Source organism: Mus caroli, unplaced genomic scaffold (genome assembly GCF_978045245.1).
Source record: "Mus caroli unplaced genomic scaffold, Mus_caroli_1 scaffold_10, whole genome shotgun sequence".
NCBI lineage: Eukaryota > Metazoa > Chordata > Mammalia > Rodentia > Muridae > Mus > Mus caroli.
The window spans coordinates 119,808,914-119,821,147 of NW_028227265.1; the positions used below are offsets into that span (position 1 = coordinate 119,808,914).

The 12,234-nt window shown below is 41.4% G+C and overlaps 1 protein-coding gene across 2 annotated transcripts in view; it reads left to right on the top strand.

Annotated features, from left to right (window-relative positions):
• Positions 1–12,234, top strand: part of Nalf1 (NALCN channel auxiliary factor 1) — a 545,219-nt gene that overhangs the window by 134,460 nt on the left and 398,525 nt on the right. The window lies entirely within an intron of this gene.

The window sequence follows — 12,234 nt, forward strand, 5'->3', positions numbered from 1 at the left end:
ATGTTGTTGTTTGAAATGACCTCTCAAGAAGTTACTAGAATCTGGACTCTTTCATTCCTAAGCAAATAAGATACACAGGTTTTCTTTCTATACTTATATCCACATGAAGTGCATGTTGAAGGGAACCATCTGTGTTGCTTCATAAAAACCACACATTGGTGCCATATGCAAACATATTAGCTTCACACCAAGAGGCTTGGGTCACTGATAAAACAATTGGAAGGATGATAACCTGTGTCTTCTCTATCCAGTGATAGTAACTCATAACACTTGAATCAAAAGCATTATACCACTGTGTGAGGAGCCTTCCTCTCTGGTAGACCTTGTCTTTCCTGTTGATCCCAGAACCCACTCAGAACCATGGACAGTGCAACGTATGCAGAGCCTGGTCAGCACCATGGACAGTGCAAACAGAGCCAGCATGTCTGTCCTGTCTCTCCTTAGGTCATATAAATTTAATACTACATACGTCTTGGTAAAATTTAACCAATGTTTGAATGTAGATATAAATGAGCCTGATTCATTGAGAATAGTTCTTGTGGACTCACCTTCAATATTTCATAAAAGAAATGAAATCTCTTCGGTCAAATAATTTATTTTGTAGTTTAAAAAATGTTTGGATTAATATTTTGTCTTAAAATACCATGGTTAGTATTACTGTGGTCTGTTTGGTTTCTTATGAAATTTATGTTTATTTCCCATGATCTTCAACTTATTCTGAGTTCTGATTAATATAAAGGGCAAACTGTTGGCTATTGATAAACAGCTTCATTTTGAAAATTGGAGGCTTTCTGAAATGGAGAATAAGAGTAAACTGGTGCAGATAGTTGGATAATGTGAAACTGCTAGTTGAAATAAGTGATTGAAAATGTCTCTACAATAGGACATCTCAAAACCCTTTATTCTGGATAAACACTCAATTTCTTCCCCGATTTCCAAAAATAGTAAGAATTTCTTCTTCCCTGCAACCATCACAGAACTTGGCCTACATATCTTTCAAGAATGTGTTTGCTTGCCTTTTGAACATTTAAGAATGTTTTAGTCTTTCCGTAGGGGGCACATTATAAGATTATTAAAGTCAAGGTTGGTGGCCTCGTTTATCTGCCTTATGTGCAGTTTCTTTGCATGATGCCTGCCACATACACATGTAAGGCACAGACACTATGTTTGAGATCTGATAGTAGTATAACAGGTGGTTCAGGGTGGTCTTAAAAAGGGAGTGAGGGATAAAGGGAGAGGGATCATGTTAAATGGTAATTTTTGTTTCAAATAAAAGTTGCTTTTCTTCTAAAACAAAAACAAAACAAAACAAAACAAAACACCCGATTTTGAGCTCCTAGAAAGAAGGAATATGGTAACTTCCAAAGGCTCTGGCTGCTCTCTGGATATGAAACCTTCACACAAACATTTCCTGATGAACAGATAGATCTCATTCATTTATAAAACAAGTCTAGTTGTCCAAATAAATTGGGCCTTATAATATTTGAGATAAGAAATCATGCATTTCCAATACTGGGAAAGATGGCATTTCTTCTTAGGGTTCACATCTCAAGTGCAAAAAATAGGACCATAAGGAAAACAGTGTCATTGATACTTATCAATAGTAAGGGATAGTGGGATCAGTGCAAGATAGTTCAAGCAAGGAAGCAAAATACCTTGATTGGTCATAGTAGAGAGACCGAGGTAAACTCAATAAGTCAATGAGTGGACTAGAGAGCTGTGGGGAGTGAAATCTGTCACTGAAGTCTTTGTGTTGACTGTGCCACCCCAGAGTCAGTTCTGTAGATACCATGGCAAATTTACCAACACGGGTTTCATGTATTAAAACTCTAGCTGAAATGTCATTACACTGGAAGAAGTGTATACTTGGGTTTCAGGACCACGTCAAATGCCCATGCCCTAGCTGTAGTGTGGTGTAGTGAGCTACATCAAATGCCCATGCTCCAGCTGTGGTGTGTAGTAGGGACCTACATCAAATGTACACTCCACAGATGTGGTGCAGAGCTGTGTGAGAAAGCATTCATCCTTTTAATTCCATTTGCAGTGACTGAGGACTAAAGGTCCTAGGAAACTTTCCAAACAGAATCAAGGCATTCTAAAATGAGGCAACCGAAATAACAGGCAAACCTTGTTATTCTGTGCTGTGCACAGAATCTAATCAAATCATTTATCATCAATGAAATACATCTATATTTGTGGACTATAAAGTAAGTTAAGTTGGCTACAGCAAATTCGAAGGGGTCATGTGATATAATGTGAAGGTCCTGAAATGTGTTGGATTCTCATTCCATCCATCATAAACATCTATGCAACTGAACTCCATCGCCAATGTGAGAAGAAATGCTAAGAAAATTCTTGCTGTTGACAGTTTAGGTCGGAATAAAAAGACTTCCCAGGTAGCAGGGCCAGAAGTCTTTATACAGATCCAGTCAGAGACTGCCAAACACATCTACCCACTCCGGTACTGCCTGTTCTTAGTGAGCCAAGACTCCAATGGTCTGCCTTCCGTTTTAAGCATTATTTTAATATTTTTGGATGACATTGTTTTGCCCGGGATTGATCCTCTTTTTCAGTTACAAAGAGAAACTGACTTCCTTTAAAGCTGAATTTACATCTGAATTGAAAACAGTTCAGAGGTTGTGAAGAAAACAAATTAGAGGTACAGAAATAAATATGATAGTGAATTGTTTAGGGCGAAAGTCTTATACTGAGGAGTTCACATGAGGCATCACAGTATAATGTGAGGCTGTGTTCAACCTGGGGAAGCAGCTGCTGGTGGATTCTGCCCGGCTCAGCTGCTTGTCTATGCATCACACAGAAAACACACCCAAGAAAAAGACGAAAATGAAATAAGCAATCCATATTGTCTGGGAGACAGAAAAAATGTTTACCATTAGGACTAATAATTGACATGCACTTCTATAGGGAAAATCAGGAAAGAATGTTTTGCAGATTATTACTATTATTATTATTATTATTATTATTATCGCCAAGGCAGACTGGATCTTACTTTGTAGAATTCTGCAGCTTCCAGCCTTTTCTTCTCCTAGTTTAACAGATCACAATGATGCTTTTGTCTTTTGCTTCTCATGTTGTTGTTTTGCATCTTCAAGACAGGGACGGTCTCACTATGTAGTGCTGGCTGGCCCAGAAGTTGGTGTGTAGACCTGCCTAGCCTCAAACTCACAGAGATCTGCCTGGCCCCTTAATGCTGGGCTTAAAGAAGCCAGCTCAACAATGTTTTTAGTTCAATAGCCTGTCTTTTGTCTAGATGTCTACATTACTACCAGTAGTATTACCCAGGTGAAAATGCCAACTCCCCATTGCCTTTTTTCTCTTGACAAACCTTCAGTACTTGTAGCCACAGCTCCAGTAAATACTGTGCTCATCCCCTCCCTCTCCCCTGCTCTCTCTCTCCTCTCTCTAAACCTTGCTGCTGTGTCTTATATATCTCCAGTACTGGAAGTTGGAAAAATAAACAGGCAAGTCCTCTCACACTGCAAATCTATTTCCAAATATAAATTCTCAATGGGATGATGATGATGATGGTAGTGATGATGTTGATGGTGTTGGTGATGATGATGATGGTGTTGATGATAATGATGACAACAGTGGTGAAAAGAAGCAATGCCTCCCAAATTCTGCACAGTGTTGTCCACAAAAACATTTTAGTGGGTGTTTCTGTGTGTGTGTGTGTGTGTGAGAGAGAGAGAGAGAGAGAGAGAGAGAGAGAGAGAGAGAGAGAGAGAGAGAGACAGAGACAGAGAGAGAGAGAGAGAGAGAAAGCCAAATTATTTTCATTTTGCTCTCAGTAGAAGTTGGTTGCTAATTAAACATTTTTAGTGTGATAGCCTCAGTCTTGGAAAAAAATTGAACAGATAATTATATCGGTTTCCCAAAGTCTTTCTCCCTGTGCCAGTATTTTGTTCCTATCTAATGATGCTGCTTATGATCTTGCTCAAACTTTTTATCTTGTTTTGAGCTCCTGCATCCTGGTGTCACTATGGTTCTATTGGGATTAGAGCTGCAAACATGTCACCACCTTCTCAGTGGCCCAGCAGATGAAATCAGCTCACACTGGGTGCGCCCTTCCACATAAGTGCTTCCCTACCCACTGCAGTCAAATTCTTGACCGCAACTCTCTTTGTCCAGTTAAAAAGCTGACACCTTGGGTCCCTCCCTGACTAAAAGCATCTTACATGGCAGGGCTCAGTGTAGGTTTTCTAAGTAAATCTAGTTTAAATAAAGTAAAGAATTTGATTACAGTTGGTAGGAGAACTGATATTTTAAGTGTTCTGTTGATCTTACAAATTTGGCAACCTGCAGCTCTCAATGTTACTTTCACAGAGAGAAACTAGCAGTAAAGAAAACATTTTAACTTCGTAACCACCTTCAGAGAGTTCAGTTCCTGGCACCTGTATAAAGTGCTCAGCTCACAGCCACCTCTAAGTCCAGTTTCAGGACTCTTCTAGCTTTTGTGATCACCTGCATACATGTGCCATACACACATGAATGCATGCAAACATACACAGACATTTAAAAAATGAGTTCAGAGATATACATCATATGAACTCGGGAAGCCAGACAGCTGCCGTCTACTGTGTGTTGCTGTACACAGGAGCCTACTGAGCCCTCTTCAAACCCTCTAATTTAAATTCTAAACAGTTCTATAGAATATTATTAATTCTGTTTTGCATTTGTGTGAGGTCCTTGGTGGCAAAATGAAAATTATATCTGTAATCAACCCTTATCACACGCACATCCACCAGGATCAACATTCCCCAAGTGCCACAGAATTTGAAATGTTAATTCTACACAATGTATCTTAGCCTAGGACATTTGTGGCCCCCAATGCTTTAATTCTCACAGACTCAAAGAAGACTAATGAGAGCCGGCTGATGTTAGAATTTACAGATAAGCAAGCCTATCTCATATATTTACCATACAGTTACACCAATTCAATCACTCAAAATGTGCTGGATACAGTACAATATTTATACTTTAGGTAAAGGTGTGCTTAAATGCATATGTTTCTTTACTAAAAATTTTATAAAAGGGAATATCAAAATAGTAAACTTTGAGTGATGCAGGGGGCCATAGAAATAATATTAAATTAGAACCTAAGACAGTGGGCTGAGTCTCATAGTCAGTGACTATCTACATAGGCTATAAAACCCCCAGTTCTTTCATTAATAATTGAACTGATTTAATATATTTATACTTAAACTGCATAAATTTGAACTGTATAAATACATTCATATTTAAAATAAAAAAAACATTTTTTCTGGACTTGGAACAAGCAAACAAATTAAGTGAGACAGGATACTCAGCAGGGAAGAATAAGCCAAATTATTTGGGTACAAAATCATGAATCTGTCTTTACAGTGATATATATGAGAGGACAGCCACGGAATGTTCCTCAGCTCCAAGGTGACCATATCCTGCGGTGAGGGATGGTTTCATGATGTGGATTTCTGAAAGTCCAAAGAGGCAGCACAGAAAAGCAGGAGCCATGGGGGTTTTCTTTCATCAGCCCTCTGACCTGGGGTAGGGTAGGGTGGGGGTTCACAGGTTAATTTCCATCTGTCTTAAAATGGCTTAGTCTTGACTCTTTTGCAAGTGAGACTTACAAAGGAGCTAATTCCAAGATCAAGGTCACTAAAGATGTGAGATCTTCAGTCAGAATCAACCACAGAAATGGTCCTAAAGGCAGAGATTTGGCAGGGGAGATCTTTCTATTCAACATTGACTGTACTTTTGGTTTAGGACATGGGCTCTTCCTAACAGAAGAAATCACAATTATTTTGCTAGAATTAAAATGTGATTTTTGAGAGTTGAATAGGAAAACTTTTAGAACTAATAATAATGATGATGTCATCAACCCAAACAAATTACTAGTGGTTTGGTGATGGTTGAATACTTAGCAGGCAGTTCCTAGCCTTTCCTGCACCCATTGACCACAGAAATAAGTAATTCCTGACCTTGAATAAACTAAATCTGAACGCTCAGAAATACTCCTGCCAACCAGTCGTTTGCTTCAAAATTAATTTTTGACTCAACAATGGACTATATATAGAGACTGGAAGCAAATCCAGTCTGCTCTTTCCCAACTTATCAAATTGTCAAATTAAAATTGAAAGGGAGAGAGCCAGGAAGGAAAAAATTGGAAAGTAGGTGTGGGGTGTGTGTGCATTGACTGGAGGAACAGAAGGTCAGGCATGCGCGAACACTTTCAGGAGGGACCTTGAGGCCCAAAAGTGCAATGCACTGCTCTCAGGCATAAGGTGCTATCTCCAGCAACCCTCACCCTTCCCGGATTTAGCATCTGCTTGACAAACAAAGTGTCTGAGTTCATAATTATGACTGCTCTCTGTTGCAGGCTGCTGCATGTCCCCAAAGCCTGTCTCCTCATAGTGTCACCTTGCTAATTAGTAAAACCCAAAGAAGTCAGGAGATGTGAGAAGGCAGAGATGATGATTCAGACAGCAAAGTGCTTGCTCAGCAATCATGAGGGTCTGCATCTGTATCCCCAACTTAGAAAAAAGCCAGGTTTTGTGGCATGAGCCAGCAATCGAAGTGTTGGTGAGGCTGCGGCAGGGGGATTGCTGGAGCCTGCTGGTCAGTCAGAGTAGTCAATTTGCAAGCATCCAGTTTGAGAACAGATCTTGTGTCGACAAATATGGTGGGGATCAACTGAGGAAGCCATCTGAGTTGACCTTTCATCTCCGCAGACATTTTCTTTCATTCCTGTGCAACTGTACACACTTAGGCACACACACAAAGGCTTGAAAAATAATGAAGTGTGGGTTTTTATGTTGACTTCACGCCCATGAGCTAATTTGTGTGACTTCGACCACTTTGCCTCCAGTCTCTCATTTCTTTAAAGCCAGATAGTAGAGACCGCGGCTCTCGAATCGGAGTCGCATCTCAACATTTCTGAAATCAGGCTGCTTTCAGTTCCATGGGTACGTTTATGGTGAACAGAATCCTCCGCCCCCCCCCTCCCCGGTCAGCACAATGATGTGGAGCCATCAGAACGAGGACGGGTATCTCTAATCGTCCCTGGCCCTCATTATAAGAAAGGCAGGAGGAGAAAAACCTTTGCTGGAGGAACAGCTTGCCTGCAAGGACAATTGGGATCTCCTGCTGCTGTTGGTAAACATGTTCCTCCCGGTTTGTTTACCCTAGAAATATTCTACTTTCTCCAGAAACTCAGTTTATCCAAGTCCACCGTAGAATTGGCGCTGCTGCTCTGGTTACAGAGGCACAAGTGAACCGGCAAGCTTTCGGTCTTACACGCATGCTCAGTAGGCACTGCGTCACACAGCTCGAGAGATATGGCGGAATTCGAAAATGGTTTTAAATGCATCAGCTGTACAATTCTTTCTGAAGGATTCTGACATAGGCATTACTTAGATGAGATACTTCAGCTCTTGGCATACATTTGCATTTAATTCTGCTAGGACCCTAAAAGTAGCTATTAGGCATTCTCGCAGTCCAGATTTCTTTAGTAGTGAGTCTAAGATTCTAATTCATAAATAAACAAAATTAAAGTAATATTTTTAGATTGCTTCAAAGTGGGCCAGATTGGCATAAAGCAAAATCAATTTAGATTTGGTTTCTCAAAAGAAAAAAATAAATAAACTTTTAAGTTAAAAATGATTATTTGACTACATTGATTATATCCAAAGACAGTATACAATAATGTTCTTTTCTCGATTCAGTTTTTCACAGGATGTCAATATTAGGAAACAACTTACTGTTGGATTTTCTATGTAATAAATTCAGATGTTTCATTTAGATTTTGGCCAAAGGGTAACAGAACATTGCATTGATGGGAGTCTGTTCTTATCAGAGTGTAAGTTAAAGAAATATGATGTAATATAGTTTTGAACTTTTTTCTTTTTTTTCTTGGACATTTTATTTATTTACATTTCAAACGTTATCCCTCTTCCTGACTCACCCCACCCCGAAACTCCCTATCCCATCCCCTCTGCCCCTGCTTCTATGAGAGTGCTCACCCACCCACCCACTTCTGCCTCCCCACTTTCACATTCCCTACACTGGGGCATCGAACCTTCACAGGACCAAGGGCCTCTTCTCCCACTGATGTCCAACAAGCCCATCCTCTGCTTCATATGTGGCTGGAGTCATGGGTCCCTCCATGAGTACTCCTTGGTTGGTGGTTTAGTCCCTGGGAGCTCTGGGGGAATCTGGTTGGTTGATATTGTGGTTCTTCCTATGGGATTGCAAACCCCTTCAACTCCTTCAGTCCTTTATCTAACTCCTCCACTGGGGACCCTATCCTCAGTCCAATGGTTCTCTGAGAACATCCACCTCTGTGTTCGTCAGACTCTGACAGAGCCTCTCAGGAGACAGCTATATCAGGCTCCTGTCAGAATCTTATTCGAACAGAAATTATTTTAAGCAAAGTAAACTAATGACAATCCCAATACTTCTTTCCTCTTATACAAATCCTTCTAAGGACTAGAGATTATATGTTGACTTCATTGGTTTATTACCAGGTTTGGGGAAACATTTACTGATTAAAAGCAGTGACCTCATATGTGAAGGGGAACATGACAGATGTGAGATGCATGTCCACTACAGCTGTCTCCTGAAGTCATCGCATATTTCAATTTAAACATTTTAAGAAGCACACAGCTCAGTCGCTATTATTTGTGTTCCTTCCTGCATACTTGTTTTCTTCTTATCCTGCTGTGCTGTTTTCCTTCTATTTTTATTGGCTATTTTATTTACATTTCAAGTGTTGTCCCTTTCCTCTGTCCCCTTCCTCTTTTCCCCTCTGCAAACCCCCATCCCCTCCCCCTGCTTCTATGAGGGTGCTCCTCCACCCACTCACCCCTTCTGCCACACTGCTCCAGCATTGCCCTATGCTGGGGCATTGGGTCTCCACAGGACCAAGGGCTCCTCCCCTTCCATTGATGCAGTGGGGGATGGAAAGAGGATGAAATATGGGACAGGACAGGAGAGAGGTATAGTAGCTGTGGGGGATGGGGACCTGGAGAAGTCACTAGAAAGTGGCTCTGTGCTGTTTTTCAAAGCCATTTTTCGTTGTTTTTGTTTTTTTGTGAAGTCGAATTTAGGTTCTTTTTGCCTAGTCATTCATTCTCATGGCCTCTCTTTTTATTGCACTAGTGCATTAATGAGATGCCACAGCAATGGTGATGCACTTTGTCTGTGATAGCATTCAGCATTGGGCAAGTGGGCTTTGGAGGCTTGCTGTCTCCAATGTGCAGTTGCTAAGCTGCTGCTTGACAGTTTGGACTTGCTCTGGTGAGATGTGTGACATGATTCTGTTTTCAGATGTGAAGGGTGTGGTGGTCACACCTTGGCGCTGTGATTTGGTACAAGCAGATGTGAAGGGCCTCTAAGAGGCTTTCTTCATTCACTGCCACCACAAACTTCCCTAAATGTAATGGCGGGGATAAAGGCAACACATCTTTCTTCAGCTCTGGAGGCTGAATGTTCAAGGTCAAGGTGCTGAGGGTTGGCTCTGTCTGAGGCCGAGGGTCTGTTCTGTTTCTCCCTCCCTGCAGCTGGTTATTTGCCAGCAGCCACTGGTGTTTCTTAGCATATGGAGCTCCGACTTTATTTTTCCCTGTGCTCTGGCTGAATGCTTATTCGTGTGTAGACTCTCCATTTTACAGTTGTAATGAGGGCTGCCCTTCTCCTGTGAGACTTCCTTCTAAATTAGCTGGCTGCATTTGCAAACTTGTTTCACGTCCGGTGGCACTTCGACGAGTGAATTTTGTGACACGTAACTCAACCAGGAAGGAATGAGGAGTCATTGGCTGAGTAGAATCCCATCGTGGCAGGAAGGCTTGAGTGAGCAATATTTGACTTTTACTCACGAGGGAACTTCCGTCATGAACAATTAAGTTTCTGCTTCTCATTCCTGTCTCATTGTCTCAATCACGGCATCTAAATATTCAGTTAAGACAGGCAGGGGACACCCACTGCCCATCTTCCATGTTCCCTGCCCGCCCGCGCCCTTAGTAACTCCTTCCCTTCTTCCTCCCCTCCTACCCTCTCTTTCTCCTTGTTTTTGGTCTACATTTGATAAACAGTTTTCCCTTGCTCACAAAGACTAACCTGCTCTGTCGCCCGATATTTATTTTTTATTCCTGCAGTTTGAGATGAGCATTCTTAGTGACTAGTCTGTCCGGTTCACTTAATCAAAATGGCTCTCATGCCTAATGACTTCTTTACTACTTCAAATCACTCCAACATTTCCTCAGAGACATCGTGGCCACTCTGCCTCTTTGCCTTTCAGAACCCATGCACACACATGCATACACACACACACACACACAGACACACACACACACACACACACACACGTAAATCCCCCCTATTCCAGATCTTTCACCTTAGGGAAGTCAAGCCCTATAAACTCAGATGCTCTTGGATCTGCACACTGAACATAAAGTACATCACATTTTGTTCTTGATTTATATTTTTAATGAAGTTCTTTGCCCTCTCCCTCTCATTCCCTTTCTGTCTCTCGCTTCTGCCTTTGTCCCCCATTTCTTTCTCTCTCTCTCTTTCCCACCCCCAGTCTCCATTTGGACACTGTCACCTGATGCTTGGAATGCATTAACCCAGGAGGTATCCTGTAAGCACCCCACAGATCTTGGGCCACAGCAGGCCTGCATGAAGATCCAAGTCCAGTTATTTTGAAACTTCTCCATTGCCCTCTTTATAATTCTGTGTAGAAATTTTTAAAGTGATGAAACCAGACAGTTAAGATGCTCTCGGCTGACCTCTTAAACATTTGTTTAAGTTCATTTCCACTTTCATCACAAAAATACTGACATAAGATAATAGTAGATCTATCAGGCATGATTTAAGGTGTGTCTGGGCTATAGAGAGCTCACTGCTTGATCTTAACTGATAACACAAGCACCACCTTTATACACTGACATCTTTAATGATGTCTCCATCAAAGGAACAGAGGCAAATTAAAAATGTGAGCACAGGGTAAAACCTGGGATGTTTTATATCCATACATCAAGAATACAATTTCTCTTTAGAAAGAGTATTATTCTTTAAGCACTAATGTTCGGTTAGTAAATCTGCATGGAGAATTTGAATTGCTCTCAAATAAATCCAATTAAAAAAATACCATGCCACAGGAGCTGGAGGGAGTGGTCAACCACTGAGACCTCTAGCTGCTCTTGGGAACAACCAGCTTTGGTTCTCACATTCAGGTCAGGTGACTCACAGCCACCTGTAACTTCAGCTCTGGACTTTTAAAGCCCTCTTCTGGACTTGGCAGGCACATGCACTTGTCGTGCACACACACAGACACAGAAACACAAATGTGCACATGGTAACAATGATCAAAACTTTAAAAATACCTCGCACCATTATTTGATGGTCTTTTAAAAACTCAAGCTTTTAGTACTATTATTCATGAGGGCTATGAGCAATCATCTCCCAAGATTTTATGTTTAAAAAGGCCATAAGGGAAAAAAAGTAGATTTCTTTAATTTTCAGTATATTCCCATGGTGTTTGAGTTTTATTTCTCATAAAAGACTACAAAAATCGAAGCACAGTGTGATTCATTATTTAATTTATCTTTGTTTGCTTTGTTGATTCTTTATTACTTTATTTTTAAAAAGAAAAGTTAAGGGATATACATATCAATTATAAGATGTTTCATCATGAAATTTGGACAGGAGGGGTTGCAGAAATACAGGAGAGGCAGGGAAGAGGATAACAGGGCATCCAGATAGGGAGGTTACCCAAGGACAAAGGCCAGAAGGGAAGGAGAGAGAGTGCTCTCCCCAGGAGCAGCTCCACAGCCCTCACTTTGCATCTTGGCAGGGTGACTTCTCTCTGGAAGCTGTCAAGAGAACCACAGCAAAAGTGTCCCCAGGGAAGCTCACTGATCAACCTTCCTGTCCAGCCCAATGACAGAGCGGAATGCTGACCGCTTCAGAGTGGGTCCTTCTGTTCTGTGTCACCATGTCCTTCCGCCCCATCAAAGGTGCCTTCCCCGTTCACCTCATCACCACCAATCCCACAAAAGACCTCCATGTCAAGCGTCTTTCCCTCCTTTAGTGACATTTGCCTCAGCAAATGCCATTAAGCCAGCAGATCTGCCGGCCATGTCTCTGTAGCCCTCTGGCTTTGAGCCCTCAATGTTCCAAGCAGATTTCTCCTGTGGTTAACAGGTCCTTAGCTTCAGAGCTCTTGGCCTTCAC